The sequence below is a fragment of the Ornithorhynchus anatinus genome, chromosome 12 (assembly GCF_004115215.2).
Source record: "Ornithorhynchus anatinus isolate Pmale09 chromosome 12, mOrnAna1.pri.v4, whole genome shotgun sequence".
Taxonomy (NCBI): domain Eukaryota; kingdom Metazoa; phylum Chordata; class Mammalia; order Monotremata; family Ornithorhynchidae; genus Ornithorhynchus; species Ornithorhynchus anatinus.
Window position 1 is genome coordinate 13,624,641 of NC_041739.1, and position 16,162 is coordinate 13,640,802.

A 16,162-nucleotide genomic window follows, 5' to 3' on the forward strand; every position below is an offset into this window, starting at 1 on the left:
ATAATAATAATGTTGGTATTTGTTAAGCGCTTACTATGTGCCGAGCACTGTTCTAAGCGCTGGGGTAGACACAGGGGAATCAAGTTGTCCCACGTGGGGTTCACAGTCTTAATCCCCATTTTACAGATGAGGTAACTGAGGCACCGAGAAGTTAAGTGACTTGCCCAAAGTCACACAGCTGACAAGTGGCCGAGCCGGGATTCGAACCCATGACCTCTGACTCCAAAGCCCGTGCTCTTTCCACTGCGCCACGCTGCTTCTCGATATTATAATATTATTATATTATATATTATAATATAATAATATATAATAATATTATAATATAATAATATAATATATAATATATTATATTATTATAATTAATAATATTATTATTTATTGTGCACTTACATTATACTCTCCCAAGCAATTAGTACAGTGTTCTATACAGAGTAACAGAATTGGTACCCTAGCCACAAGAAGCTTATAGGAGGAGACAAACATTAATATTGATAAATCGATAAATTATAGATATGTTCATAAGCATACCCCTCTCAGGATCAAATCTGGACAGTTTCCAGTACTCTACCAGTCTCGGCTATAGGCGGGAAAGTCAGGCAGAGGTATATCCATTCCATTCCTAGTCTGGGCTAGTGAATGGAAGACAATCTGCTACAAGTGAAAACTCACCTGTGCTGGGCAGGAGCGGCATGGGTGAGGGTTAAAGGTAGAGAGTGAAGTTTACTGAGTGGAAGAAGGCAGTGGTAAACTACCATATTTTTACCAAGAAAACTCTGTGGATGCACTAACAGAATGATTGGAGGTGGAGGTGAGGCTTTCTGGAAGAGATGTGTCAATGGAGTCGCTATGGATCGGAGATGCCTAGACAGTATAAGACAAGACATAAGTGCTGTGAGGGTGGTATGAATAATGTCCTGGAGAGAGAGACTGCTATTAACTCTGGCGTTGGCCCCTTCAGTGGAAAGGCCCTGGCCTTCTGCACTGGATGAAGACTGTCAGAACTGAAGATCAGGGTGCTTATGTGCTGCTCAGAGATGATTCAAATAGCAGCAGCCTCTCTGGGGATCGGAGACACTGGCTGGGATTCTAAACATGACAAGGGAGTAGACTTAATAAAGACTTACAGGAATATGTGTGTTGGGGAGGGTAGGGGGGTGGTAATCTAGTCTTCTATGGAGGGTTCATACAATTTCTGGATGGGATACAGCGTTCAGAAGTATGCGGCTCCCAATAAAAGAAGTTAAACCTTCCTTAACCAATAGACTGTAAGCTTCATGTTGGCAGGGAACATACCTACCAAATCAGTTGTACTCTCCCAGTTGTTTAGTCCAGTGCTCTTCACATAGAACTAAATACCAAAGATAGATTGATTAAACTCCTAAATTCCTTGAAGTAATTGCTTTGTTTATTTCTTTAATTGCTATATTTTCTCTTTCCTGTAAGGAAATGTTCCCTGGAAGATTTTTGAAAGACACACAGTTCTGTGACTCCAGGGATTTACTAAAATACTTCCATATTTTCTAAGTCCCACTATGCTGGTCTTAGAAAGAAGAAACCTTTGGAGTGCAAATGACTCCTTTTCCTTATTTAAGAACATCAAAAGTTTAGCTGATTTTTTTTAAAGGGAAATTTAATTGGATTCCTTCTTTTGCTAAACTCTGTTAGAGAGCAGTGAATATTAGAACGTTGTTTCTCGCCTAAGAACAAACTAATTTAGTCATGAGGTCTACCAGATTGTGACAACTTTCTGATGGAGTTCTAGATGGAGGAATCATTTGATTGGCCAGTTTGCACTTTTACTCATTAATTGGAGAAATAATTAGTGCTTGTCAATAGTGCTGGTTTGTCATGTCTGGATTTAAGCAGGGGATTAAAATCCTCTATTGTTTCTAAAGGAAAAACAAAGTTTAATATGAGGCGAGAGCTGATTGATTTTTTTTTTTCCCTCTACCATACTAGGAAAGTAGCTGAATACTTTTTCCTCAGGGACCCATCTCCAGAGTATAGAAAGCAGTTTTATTTGGATGTTTATTCAGCCCCTGCTTTCTTAATTCTAATAAATTGTGCTCTCATTGGGGGTCTGCCCACTCACATTTCTCTATTATCATACCCTCCTAAACAGCTAGTACAATGCTCCATACCTATTAGGTGATCAGTAAGTGGATGAATGACTGTTCTTGTCATGATTTGTGATTGCAGGTATCATCAGAAAGTCAGTTTTAATAGACTGATCCGAACCCCTCGTTTATGTAAAGCTTCATCCTGAACAACTGCGGGAATAGGATCCCCAATCTCCCAGTCGGCACTTACGGAGAGGCATACTAAAGGGGTTCTGATTGCTGTGTGACTATCCCTGTCTCTGGTCAGAAGGTCATAAGAGCCTGGGCTTGGGGGTCAGAAGTCATAAGTTTGAATCCCGACTTTGCCATTTGTCAGCTGTGTGACTGTAGACAAGCCTTTTAATTTCTCTGTGCCTCAGTTCTCTCGTGGGGATTAAGAGTGTGAGCCTCATGTGGGACACCCTGATTAGCCTGTATCTACCCCAGCGCTTAGAACAGTACTCTGCATATAGTAAGCGCTTAACAAATACCAACATTATTAATCCTGGCTCCACCACTTGTCTGCTTCTTGACCTAGGGCAAGTCACTTAAGTTCTCTGTGCTTCACTTACCTCATCTGTTAAAAAAGAGAATTAAGAGTTTGAGCCCAATATGGGACAGGGACTGTGTCCAACCTAACTTGTATCTGTCCCAGTGCTTATAACAGTGCTTGGCACATAACCTGAATGGTAATTATTATTATCATTTGATGTGTCCTTCAGTTGAGTGACACCTTGTTTCTGCTTCCCCTCTGCTTCCAAACCAAGTCATTAAGAATTTTAAAAGTCAACCCAATCTCTGCTTCTCTGCCTCTCCACAGATGCCACAGCCACATCACCCTGTTGAGTTGCAAAATTGATTTGACTTCCTGGGGGAAGGAGGAGCATGGAGATGGTACCCAGACTTTTATCATCCAAGAATCTAAGATAGTCTTGTTGATCAAGGTTCTCAGAATAATAATAATAATAACAATGGCATTTGTTAAACACTTCCTATGTGCCAAGCACTGTGCTAAGGTCTGGGATAGATGCAAGGTAATTAGGTTGTCCCACATGGGACTCGCACTCCTAATCTCCATTTTATACATGAGGTAACTGAAGCAGAGAGAAGTTAAGTGACTTGCCCAAGGCCACATAGCAGACAAGTGGTGGAGGTGGGATTGGAGCCCTCGTCCTCTGACTCCCAAACCTGTGCTCTTCCCACTGAGCCATGCTGATTCCCTAAGCAACCTCAGTATTAATAAACTGGGCCCTATGTGTAGCGTGGCTCACTGGAAAGAACCTGGACTTGGGAGTCAAAGGTCATAGGTTCGAATCCTGGCTCTGCCACTTGTCAGCTGTGTGACTATGGGCAAGTCACTTAACTTCTCTGTGCCTCAGTTACTGAGAAGCAGCGTGGCTCACTGGAAAGAGCACGGGCTTTGGAGTCAGAGGTCATGGGTTCAAACCCCGGCTCTGCCACTTGCCAGCTGTGTGACTTTGGGCAAGTCACTTAACTTCTCGGTGCCTCAGTTCCCTCATCTGTAAAATGGGGATTAAGACTGTGAGCCCCACGTGGGACAACCTGATTCCCCTGTGTCTACCCCAGCGCTTAGAACAGTGCTCGGCACATAGTAAGCGCTTAACAAATACCAACATTATTATTACTATGGGATTGGCCATGAAACTTTACCATCTTTTCCATTCTTAAGTTTTGCCCTTAAAAGAACTCCCAAAAGAAAAATAGATCTGTCAGTGATATTTACCACTTAATATGTTTTCAGAGGCACTACATTAAATGCTTGGGAGAGTACAATACAACTGAGCTGGAAGACATGTTTCCTACCCCCAAGAACCATGCAGTCTAGAGGGGAAGACAGATGTTAATATAAATTAATTACAGGCATGTGCATAATTGCTGTGGATCTGAGGTTGGGGTGTTCAGAGGGAACATGCAGATTGAAGTGTAAAAATTCACATCTCCTTCAAGAGGTCTTCCCCAACTAAGCCCTCATTTCCTCTTCTCCCACTCCCTTCTTCAGTGTTCCTACATTTGAATTTGTACTCTATTCATCCCAAACTCAGTTCCTCCCTCACCCCCCGCCACCAACATACTTATGTATCTATCCATAATTTATTTACATTTATGCCTGTCTCCTCCTATAGACTGTAAGCTCCTTGTGGGCAGGCAATATTTCTACCAATTCTGTTATATTGTACTCTCCCAAGTACTTAGGACAGGGTTCTGCACACAGTAAGCACAGAATAAATGCTATTGATTGACTGATGCAGAAGGGAGAAGGATCATTCATTCTTCTCTTTCTCCAGGCCTCCAGGGAAAGGAAGTAAACAATCTTGATCCTGTTCTTTAATCATTTTTTGAAAAGGATGTGAGAGGAATGATGTGAATCTCACATTTACTGCTTCAGCTGGAACACAGATGACAATTTTTTGCATTAAACTGTGAAGAAAAGAGATGGGTGGAACTTGGGAGAGTGATTTACCTTAATGCATTGAGGGTTCTGGTGGGGAGAAATTTGGAGCAAGTTAAAATATTGTGACATATCTATATCACATACTCTCAGATCCACTGGTAACAGTGAACACACTAAGGCTCATCTTTAGCCTGACATAGTTTAGAAGGCCTATTGTCTTCAAAGGATTAAGCATGATTGGTTTCTTCTAGTGAGATCAAGGACCCAGCACAAAAAAATCATCTGACTGAAACTGCTTTCCAGCAGTGGAGAATTCCCTTTAAATCGAGTCATTATATTATATCATTTCTAAGGCTGTGTCTATTGGAAAAAAAAGCTAGGGACTCAAATTATCTTCTAAATGTACAGTTTTTTGGTTACCAGTGCAAAATAGTTAGTTTTGGTAATGGCAAGAGGGCTAGAAATCTCTCTCATGTAACTTCAGTCTTAATCGTGTGGAAATGTTTGAGGCTGGTAGCAGAATGGGGGTGGTATGGGTCATTGAGCTAGATTTTAATAAAAAAAAAAGCACTTTTCCAAATAAGATGTGAGTAGGGGGAATCTCATGCCATGTGGGATGTTCTGTATTAGAGAAGTGACTCTCACATCCTAATGCATAGGGCTTCCTTAATAGCTGAGTCTTATCTGAAAAGTACATAAAAATATCTTATTGCCTCTGTTGGGAATAAGGCTAGAATTCAGTCAATAGATTGGAATTATGGAATAGAGCTCAGAGTTGACACTGAAGAATGACAGTGAGAAAAATCACTTCTGGCAAGTACGGTTGGCTAAGTTGTATACATTTCAAAGATACCAAGAAAAATGAAAAATGAAATCAGGAGTGGTCTAATGCAAATCTGAGAGCCAAAAGAGGTAAAATTCTTTTGATGAGCTAATTGCTTTGGTTCCTTTGATAAGAAGACCAGGGCAGGAAATAGAGGGCAGGCCCATTAAATGCGGGATATAGGAAGCATATATATGTGTTAATTTTAGCAGTCAAGCCTATAATATTGACAGGTGGTAGCACTTTGTTAGGAATGGTTTTCATTGTTATTCAGCCTATGTGAACTAGCTCATCCTTTTGATGAATGTGCTTCGCTCCCATTTATCTCTCCATCAACCCCTTACTCATGCCTCAAAAACCTCCAGTGGTTGCCTGTCAACCTTCGCACGAAACAAAAATCCTCACTCTTGGCTTCAAAGCTGTTCATCACCTTGCCCTTCCTACCTCACTTCCCTTCTCTCCTTCTCCGGTCCAGCCCACACACTCCGCTCCTCTGACGCCGCTAGCCTCCTCACTGGACCTCCTTCTCACCTGTCCCGCCATAGACCCCTGGGGCCCACAGTCTACCTCTGGCCTGGAACGCCCTCCCTCCTTACATCCACCAAACTAACTCTCTTCCCCTCTTCAAAGCTCTACTGAGAGCTCACCTCCTCCAGGAGGCCTTCCAAGACTGACCCCTCGCTTTCCCTCTACCTCTCCTCCCCTCGCCATTCCCCCTACTCCCTCCCTCTGTCCTACCCCCTTCCCCTCCCCACAGCCCTTGAGTATATTTGTATATATTCTTTATTACTCTATTTTACTGATGTGTATATATCTATGATTCTATTTATGCTTTGCACATAAGTGCTTAACAAATGTCATCATCATTGTTGTTGTTGTTATTGATGCCTGACTACTTGTTTTGTTTTGCTTTCTGTCTCCCCCTTTTAGACTGTGAGCCTGTTGTTGGGTAGGAATTGTCTCTGTTTTTGAATGGTACATTCCAAGTGCTTAGTACAGTGCTCTGCACAGAATAAGTGCTCAATAAATACAATTGAATGAATGAATTAATGCCTTCTTGGAGCTCCACTTCCCCTCATCTCTGCCAGACCACCAATCTGCCCATGTACAAAGCCCTACTAAAATCATAACAATCAATCATATTAATTGAATGTTATACTAAGCACTTGAGGGAATACAATCTAACAGTGTTGCTAGACTCATTCCCTGCCCACAACGAGCTTACAGTCTAGAGGGACTGGAAGCATCTACCCCACAATCCACCTCCTCCAGGAAGCCTTCCCTCATAAACCTTTCATTCCACACCCTACTTCATCTCAAAATGTCAACTGTCCACTTGAACCCTCTTCTGTCAACCTGTCCTCCAGCAGCAGTTTGCGCAGATCTTTAAATTATGTTGCAATCTCCTACCTGTAATACTATCCCTACTTCTCTCCCCACGACATTAAGTTTCTTGAGGACAGGTGTAGCGTCTACTAATTCCACTGTGCTTCAAGTGTTTAGTGCAGTCATCTGCCTACAACAAAAAGTCAATGAATACTAATGCTTAAAAACATATGGGGAGTTGTTTTTATAGGCGGAATTAGGATTTCATGACATTATTGACTGACCTAATGATTTAAATATTTCCTTTGACTTTTAGAGAAAAAAATATAAATATAAATCCAGTACTTTTTATATTATGGCTATTCTTAGTAATGGTGGTGATGGAATGAGTAAAATTACCGCAAGATAATTTCCTAAACGGCTTTGCCTCAGTTCACACACTTACCTGTATAGCTCTTCTCATTGTCCAAAGACACTCCTTGCCGATGGTGAGATTGAACTACTGTAACTAATTGTGGCAAAAAATAATAATAATAGTAATAATGGCTTTTTCACTCTGTACTTACACCAAGGGAGCAGCATGCTTCAGTCCTAGCAAATTGAATAGCTTATTCCTACTGCTGCCTTCCCAGAATCTAAAAGATCAATATGGGGTGTTCTGGTAGAAGGAAATTCCTTCTACCAGAATTTAGTTTAAGGCTGGGAAAAGCTTTGGATGGAAGAGCTTTCTCTGGTCTATAGGTTAAGGGCATAATTTGTTCAGTAGTGCCATAGAGTTGCCCTGAGCCATCTGTACTCTCCAAACTTGTTCCCCAAGATTCAAAAACATATAAAAGTCCTTATTCTATGTTGGGGTAGGGATCATGTTTCCAATGGGACTGTATTTGCTCCCCAAAATTTGATACAGTGCTCATCTATATACACAAACAGCCGTCCTTTATATTTAACAAAGATACCCCAGAGGGGGAAATTCTTCTATGAATGCAGGCGTGACTGAAAAGGTCATCAGGGTATTCATTGACCCTAGCCTCTACCCGCCCCCCGCCCCCCCAAAAGGGTGCCTCTTGTTATGTTGGGATGTTTACTAATGGTATTTAAGTGCTTACTCTATGCCAGGCACTGTACTAAGTACTGGGGTGGAGACAAGCAAATAGAGTTGGACACAGTGTATGTCCCACAGGACGTTACAGTATTAATCCCCATTTTTCCTATGATGTAATTAAGGCACAAAAAAGTGAATTATCCAAGGTCAAAAGGGAGATAAGTGGTGGAGGCAGGATTAGAGCTCATGACCTTTTGGCTCCCTGGCCTGTGCTCTATCCACTACACTAGGCTATTTTTCATGTTTAATGTTTGCAACATCTAGTACTCTATTTTCTTTTGCCTCTTTGGCTCTCATTCCTTGTGAAGCCTTTGAAGCCAAAGACTCACTCCTTTCTTTAGAGCTGTGTGCCATGTTAGTCTTTCTGCAGCAGTTGACTTCAGTTTTCAGCTGGGACACAGGTTTTGTTTTACTGTGTATCATCAAAATGCCCAGGAGGCATATTTGATGATGATAGCTTTTTTTTTTTTTACTGTTTTAGAATCTCTCTTTATGGTGTGCTGATTCCATCGATCATCATTTTATTGGGGAATTTTATTTAACATGGCTTTATGTTGCATGCTGTTCTATGGCCGACTTCTTTGGGCAATGGATCTGTGTGACTACTGCCTTTCCATTCAATCATTCTTTCAATCATATTTATTGAGCATTATGAGAAGCAGCGTGGCTCAATGGAAAGAACCCGGGCTTGGGAGTCAGAGGCCGTGGGTTCTAATCCTGCCTCTGCCACTTGTCATCTAGGTGACTTTGGGCAAATCACTTCACTTCTTTGGGCCTCAGTTCCCTCATCTGTAAAAATGGGGATCAAGACTGTGAGCCCCAAGTGGGACAACGTGATCCCCTTGTATCTCTTCCAGTGCTTATAGCAGTGCTTGGCATATAGAAGTGCTTAACAAATGCCATTATTATTATTACTGAGCTCTTATTGTGTGCAAAGCACTGTACGGAGTGCTTGGAACGTACAATTTGGCAACAGTTAGAGACGATCCCTGCCCAACAATGGGCTCACTGTTTAAAAGGGGTAGTCAGACAGCAAACCAAAACAAGAAGACTAGGCAGGATATTAGTGTGCAAATTTGATTTCATTAAATCGTCTAATAGTTGGCCTCTTTCACTCCCTGGGTCTAGGACAGCTTGATAGACATGTTTGGTAAACTCTTCATTTAATCTGGGCATTTCTTCTGGGTTTTTCACTTTTCTGACCGATTCAGAGTGTTATTTAGGCAAGTGGTTTTTGTTTTTGGTGTTATTTGTTAAGCACTTACTATGTATCAGGCACTAACTAAGATCTGGGGTAGATCCAAGCTAATCAGGTGGACACAGTCTCTATCCCACATAGGGCTCACAATCTTAATCCCCATTTTGCAGATGAGGCAACTGAGGGCACAGAGAAGTGAGGTGACTTGCCAAAGGTCACACAGCTGAAAAGTGGCAGAGCCCAGCTTAGAAGATATGTCCTTCTGATTCCCAGGCCGGCTCTCTATCCACTGGGCTACACTGCTTCTTGTGTTGATTATCTGTCTTTAACTGCCAGTCCATTAGGCCTGCTTCATCTGATTGGAGGATGCTGCGATTGAGAGATGGATGGATGGATGGATGTGCCCCACGGGAGTAGGAGGCAACCTCTTCTTTTTTTTTTTTTTTTTTTTAAACCTGGAGTGCTCAAATTCCTATGCTCGCCACACCTGCCCATTGGTAGGTAGCTCAGGTGTTGGGGAAGCAGTGTTGAGGGAGAGAAATGGTTTCCTCTGGCATTCTATTACACTTCCAAATCATCTGTGTCTCATGGTTTATCTCGAGACAGCTCATTGCAGGCAGAGAATGTGCAATACTAAAATTCAAATTAAAATTGAAGTAATATGGAAAATACATGGTCGCTATTTTCTTAATTTGAAAAATGTTAACTATAATTATCAAAACCATTAAACCTGATAGCATCTTGTATTGGATCGATTGATCACTGGTTTTATTGAGTGCTTCCTGTGTGCAAAGCACTCTTTTAAGCATTTGACAGTACAGTAAACAGAGTTGATAGACATGTTCCTGTCTACAAGAATCTTATGGTCTAGAGAGGGGGACACATTAAAGAAAAGACATGTGCATTAGTGCTTTGGGGATGTGGTTGGAGTGAATATCATTTATTACCCTATTTATTTTGTTAATGAGGTGAACATCCCCTTGATTCTATTTGTCATGATAATGTTGTCTCGTTTTTGTTTTGTTCTGTTTTGCTCTGCCATCCATCTCCCCCGATTAGACTGTGAGCGCGTCACTGGGCAGGGATTGTCTCTGTTGCTAAATCGTACATTCCAAGCCCTTAGTACAGTGCTCTGCACATAGTAAGCACTCAATAAATACTATTGAATGAATGAATACTAGCTCTCCCAAACAATACAGTGCTCTGCAGACAGTAAGCCCTCAAGAAAGACCATTGATGATGATCCATAAATGTGCTTTACAAGTTGCAAACCCAGAACAACAAGCAAAATGATCTCTAGGGTGCTTGCCCTTGGATTATAATAAATAAATTTATTCATATGAATAACTGTCTCCCAAAGGCTTAGTGTAGTGCCTGTGTGCACAAAGAGCTTGGTAAATGCAATTGATTGATGTTGAGAAAATAGATTTGAAGTCATTTTTACCTCAGTGCACTTGTTTGCTTTTTCCTATAAATTCATTTCTGAGCTTACACATTATTGAGGAAGCAGGTTTTAATGGATTAAAAAAAAAAACTACTATGGTCTAGGGGCAAGAACTGGGATTTTGGTTCCAATTCGTGGTGAACTTTCTCAACCTAAACACAGAGAGAGGTATTGTGTCCCAAAAGCAAGTCCAAGAATTGGGCCATTTTCCAACCGAGGCTTGTTCAACTGATCTGTGCTTCAGTCTTCCAAACTCAAAAATGGAATAAAACAAGAACAATAAAAAATCTACAGACTCTTTCAGGAATATTGTGGAGATAAGGAAACACTCTTAGATCTTCTAGGTGTATTTTCGGAGAGACGGTGCACTTTCTCTGAAGCAGTGTGGCAGTCAGTATAGCCTAATGGATAGAGCATGGACCTAGGAGTCAGAAGGAGCTGGGTTCTAATCCCCATTCTTCCACTCGTATTCTGTGTGGCCTTGGGCAGGTCACTAAACTTCTCTGTGCCTCAGTTACCTCATCTGTAAAATGAGGATTAAGACCCTCCTGTGGGACAGGGCCTGTGTCCATCTTGCGGAGCTTGTATCTATCCCAGCTCTTAGAACTGTGGATGACACATAATAAGCACTTAACAATTACCATCATCATCAGTATAGTTGTTGCCAATAATGTGTAACAAGCACACTTTCCCCGTTTGTAAAATTTACATTCCCTGCTTCACCCTAGGAGTTTTCATTACTACCATTTGGTAGCATATCTGGTTTTCTTTAAGATGGTGTTTTTAAAACTTTCTCTTATTGCTAACCTGTGTTCCTTATAGAGGTGTTATGAGTAATTTGCTAGTTTGTATAAGGTACTCTGAGCTGTCATGGAGGAAACTTGCTGTATGTATATAAATATAAATGAATGAGTGAAAAATGTGGTGTCAGTAAAGAGAAAATATGCAGTATTCATTCAGTTTGAGCTTCTGAGAAGAATAGGGATCGATGTGGTGAAGATAACTCCTCAGAATATCAAATCTTTATTCCACCATTCATTCTCCTGAACTGCAGCGAAGATTCTTGCAAATTATAGGGTGACATTTCCTAATGCTTCTCCAGTCATAATTACTGCCACTGTGTCAAAATGTATAAGAATATCTTTAGGAATTCAAGCTAGTGATTTTTCTAAACTTCCCAGACTCAGTATTCCATTTTTTCTGATTCTTTTTAGTCTTCTCACATATTCTTGATGAGTGTCTGTGAGCACTGCAGAGGTAGCATTTTTCTCTAAGGTCGGTTTTCCCCTAAATATGAATTTTAATTTGCTTTCTCAGAATTGTTAAACACCTTGATACCCAATTTCGTCATCTTACCCACTACCATTGAGAAATTAACCTTTCGTCTCACTCTGAGTCTCGATATTGGAAAAGATTTCATGCACCGTTGCCTCTCACTATTTAAGTTATTAGTTCACCATCGTAGGAGGTGCTGTGTGACCTTTTAGCAGAGAGGTTGACCAGCATGGAGCACAACCACAAATCCAGTCCCTCTAGTGACTCCAAATAGATATCTACTACCGTGGAAGTCGACTAGAGGACTAAATAAATAATTAAAAAGGAAGTCAATGAGGTCACAATACGTAGTCACATCATGCTGTCCTTCCGTGCCTTTCTCCTTCAGCTACCCAGATGTAATTCACTGCCTAAGCTGAAAAGAAGCAGAGTGAGTGAAATACCCAGACAAGTTTTATTGTTTATTATTAAAAACAATAATTTTACCCAAATATGTATGAAAGTGGGGGAAATCTGGCATTACCCAACTAATATTAGCATCAGTGGTCCTGGGAAGAAAGGGTCAACATTTTTGGAGGAACAGACACTTGCTTACCTCCCACCCTCTCAACTCACCATATGCAAATTTAGACTAGGAATCTTCAGGACACAATTTCTGTATCTCTAGCATCTGCCCTTTATGTAACAGTTCTTACCAGGGCTTTGTGGAGCTATTTTGTCTTATTTCTCATTTCCCTGTAGGCTATTTGAGGGAAGGGACTAATGGCAGCTAGGCCTATGTTGTGCACCAGATAGGCACATAGCAATTGCTGTGGTGATGATAGTGATAGTTAAAAAATCTCTTTAGAGAAAGGGGGCTACTATCATCAAATCAGTACTTAATAGAATGCTCTCCCTTCCCACTTCCTTTCTCCCTCCCCCAACCCATAGGGGTCTTTAAGCAATGGAATTTTTCAGTGCCAGATTTCCAAATGCTTTCCAATGGTCTTCCTCTGGGTTTTTGTGTTGCCATATGCCTGCTGAGCAAGGTGTCGTCATTTTTCCAAGGCAGGGAGGTAGTTGCCTTCTTTATTATATCTGCTCACCAGGTGTCAATGTCAGCTCAGACACTCAGGTGAACATTCATGGGTGCGACATAGAAAAGGTAAGAGTTAGCCATAAATCCCATGAACCTAAACTTAAGCTGTCTTCATTTCCTGCTAATCAACCATTTTAGCTGAAAACCTTCCTTAGTCAATCATTTATTTAGTACTTACTATGTGCAGAGCACTGTACTAAGTGCTTGGGAGAGATGCACGGGAAAGATTCTGGCATTACAAGTTGCTTAAGAATCTTGTTTTATCTGATAAAATGTCATATCTGCCAAATCTATGTTAAACAGTCAGTTTGAATTTTAACAATGCTGTCATTTTTTCCTTTGAAAATACAAGCAAACGTGTATTATATAAATTTGTTCTTGCTGATCAGATTATTATTATTTATGAATATGAAGTTCATCCTGTTGTTAAAAAACCATTTCCTATTGGTGGTAGATATATCCTGAGCTAAAATTCATATTATTGTTGGAGGAGAGCTGAGGCTTGGATTGTAAACTTGTTGAAGTCTGGGATCGTGTCTGTATTATTCTCTCAAGCACATTGCTGTGCACACAGTATATATTCAAAAAATACAATTTATTGATTGGGTAACTGATGGATGTGGACCCGAGGTCAAAGAACTGCAGGGAAAGTAGGACACACATTCCTGCAGCTCCTGTTGCCTGGCAACTAATTTCCCAGAAGCCCATGTTTCTCAGAATCACCTAGGAGGGGGTACCAATTAGCAAGTTGCAAGGAGCGCTTTAATTCAGGTGAGGGGACCCTGACTGGCTCTCTCTCTCTCTTCCTACCTTCTGGGATATACACTGGGTCACTTTGCTAAGTATTCTGTCTATGTATGAGTGCATATACTCAGGGTTAAGGTCATTTTGTCTATGTATTTATATGATAGTTTTGAGGTATACTGAAGTCTGTAGGTCTACAGAGTGAAGGCATTTGGATTTGGTTTAGTTTTTCACTTTCCCTTTTCTAGTGCAATTAACTGAACTTCCGTTAAGCTCTGAGTGTTTGGGAAACGTCCGGAAGGACCATGAACTTGCTGAGATCCTCCCCCATTAACCCTCATTGGACCCTAAATGCCACAGGGAAAATAAATGCAGCCCTGTGACTTGGATTCATGATCTGAGACCTATTGAGAAGCTCAGAGTCAAGCACTCCATGCAACTTTTTCTCTTCCTCTCTCCCCAGCACCCCAATCCCTAATATCAGTTGCTCATTTGGGTAAAAGGTGATAAAAACCAGAATGTATTTGTATTAAGTTGCCAGATCATGGGCCTGGCAGATGACTAGCCCTTCCTCCACCTCACCCCTCCCATCAAAAACAAAAAACAAGAAATGTTTTTTGAAGGAGCACTCTCAATCAACAGTATTTATTTAGTGTTTACTGTGTGCGGAACACTTTTTATTAAGCACTTGGGAGAATACAATACAATGGAATTGCCCACGAGAAACATAGCATCAAGACAAGGAAACAGACATCAAAGTAACATATGAATCCATACATAAGTACTGTGGGGCTGAAGGTGTGAGTATATGAAGAGTTTAAAGGGTACAGATCCGAGGGCATAGACAAAGCAGAAGGGAGAACAATTAGGAAAGATGAGGGATTAGTTGGGGAAGGCCTCTTGGAGGAGATAAGATTTTAATAGGGCTTTGAAAGTAGGGAGAATGGTGGACTACTGTATATGAGGGGAAGGAATTCAAGGCCAGTGGGCAAGGAGTCAGTGGAGAAATAATGAGATCAAGATTCAGTGAGTAGTTGGTGTTAGAGGTGTAAAGTACATAGCTGCATTGTAGCAGGAGTTTAGTAAGAAGCAGTGTGGTCTAGTAGAGCATGGATGAGAAGGAACTGGGTTCTAATTCTGACTCCAACACTTGTCTGCTGTATCACCTTGGCCAAGTTACTTCACTTTCCTGTGACTCAGTCACCTCATCTGTAAAATGGGAAGTAACACTGAGCCCCATGTAGGGATGGGGACTGTCCAAACAAATTTGCTCATCTTCACCCTAGCACTTAGTACCATGCCTGGCACATAGTAAGTGCTTAACAAATACCACAGTAATATTATTTTTTATTACATTATTATTATCTTTATAATGTTGACATTTGTTAAGCACTTACTATGTGCAGAGCACTGTTCTAATTAAGGTAAGAGGGAGAGCTAATTGAGTACTTAAAAGCTGATGGTAAGGGGTTTCTCTTTGATTTGGAAGTGGATGGGCAACCAGAGGAGATTCTACTAGAACTACTTGCCAATAAGAGGGCTTCTCTTACTAAAGAGAAAGAGGTAAAGGGGAGTAGGGAAGCTATCTTGAAAAAAGAGCAAAGGAAAGTCAGACTGTTAGAGGTCCCGGTTGGATATGGTATGATGTGCTCCTCTGTCTGAGACCCAGCCAGAAGAGATTTTTATGAGTTGATTTACTTCTCTTTCTTCAAAGTATAACTGAGGTAAAAAGGAAGCTTGAGCAAATTAATTTAGTCATTAACACAATCTGTGGGGTATCTGCTAGGCAAATAGTATCTAACACATTAAATTCTTAGTTTTGTTCTGGCGATCTTGAACATCAGTGACTTGAATTATTACCTGGCATCTTTCCAGTTCAGTGTTTTCAGTCGTGATCCCTTTCCTTTGGGTTACAATAAATCCTTAATTTTGATTGGTTCAACCATGGTTGCTGGGAGTCATGTAGATTTCACAATTATATCCTGGTTCGAATTAATACCATATCTTCCTTTAATGGCCCTGAACACGGGAGGGCCCATCTTGTTTGGGGTTATACAGCTAAATAAGCCCCAACATCAGTCTCTCTAGGGAAAAGCCTCATTGGAGATTAATAGCTGAGGACTTGGGTCTACTACAAGTAGGGATCAAGATTCTGGTTTAATAGAACTTTCTGGACCTGTACTGCAAATCCTAAAATTGCCAGACTCTGCTAATGGATGTCTGATATTTGATGGGGAATTCCTTTAGTTGACAGAGAACATGCCAGTCCTCCTCATACCTCCCTGTTGAAAGTTCCCAGGCAGGTGAGGGAGAAGTAAACACCCTTTGGGAGCTATTTGTCCCCAGTTTTTCTAATATGTCAGTTGGTATGCATCATACAGGTAGGGGAGAATAAGTGTCTCCAGGGTGAGAAGAGAAATTGTTTCCCTGCAATCCATAGAAATGATATTTAGGCTTGTGACCTTTTTCTTTCTGCTGCTCCCACCTTAAGCACCAACTAGATTTAGTTTCCAACAAAGAAGACTCCAGCCCATTTCTCTTGAACAGTGGAATTCTCATTCCTCGTCCTTCTCCTCACCCGCACGTATCATCTGTGCCAACTTTTCAGCAGCAAATTTCACGGAGAAAATCACCGTGAACTCTGTGTCATCCCCTTATGT

General features: G+C 41.1%; 1 protein-coding gene and 1 non-coding gene across 2 annotated transcripts in view; both read left to right on the plus strand.

Moving 5' to 3' along the window:
• The window catches only part of MARCHF1 (membrane associated ring-CH-type finger 1), a 495,472-nt gene that overhangs the window by 160,079 nt on the left and 319,231 nt on the right, over positions 1-16,162 (plus strand). The window lies entirely within an intron of this gene.
• Positions 528-659, plus strand: LOC114815775. Its single transcript, XR_003763577.1, has one exon. It is a non-coding gene; the product is annotated as a small nucleolar RNA SNORA7 (small nucleolar RNA).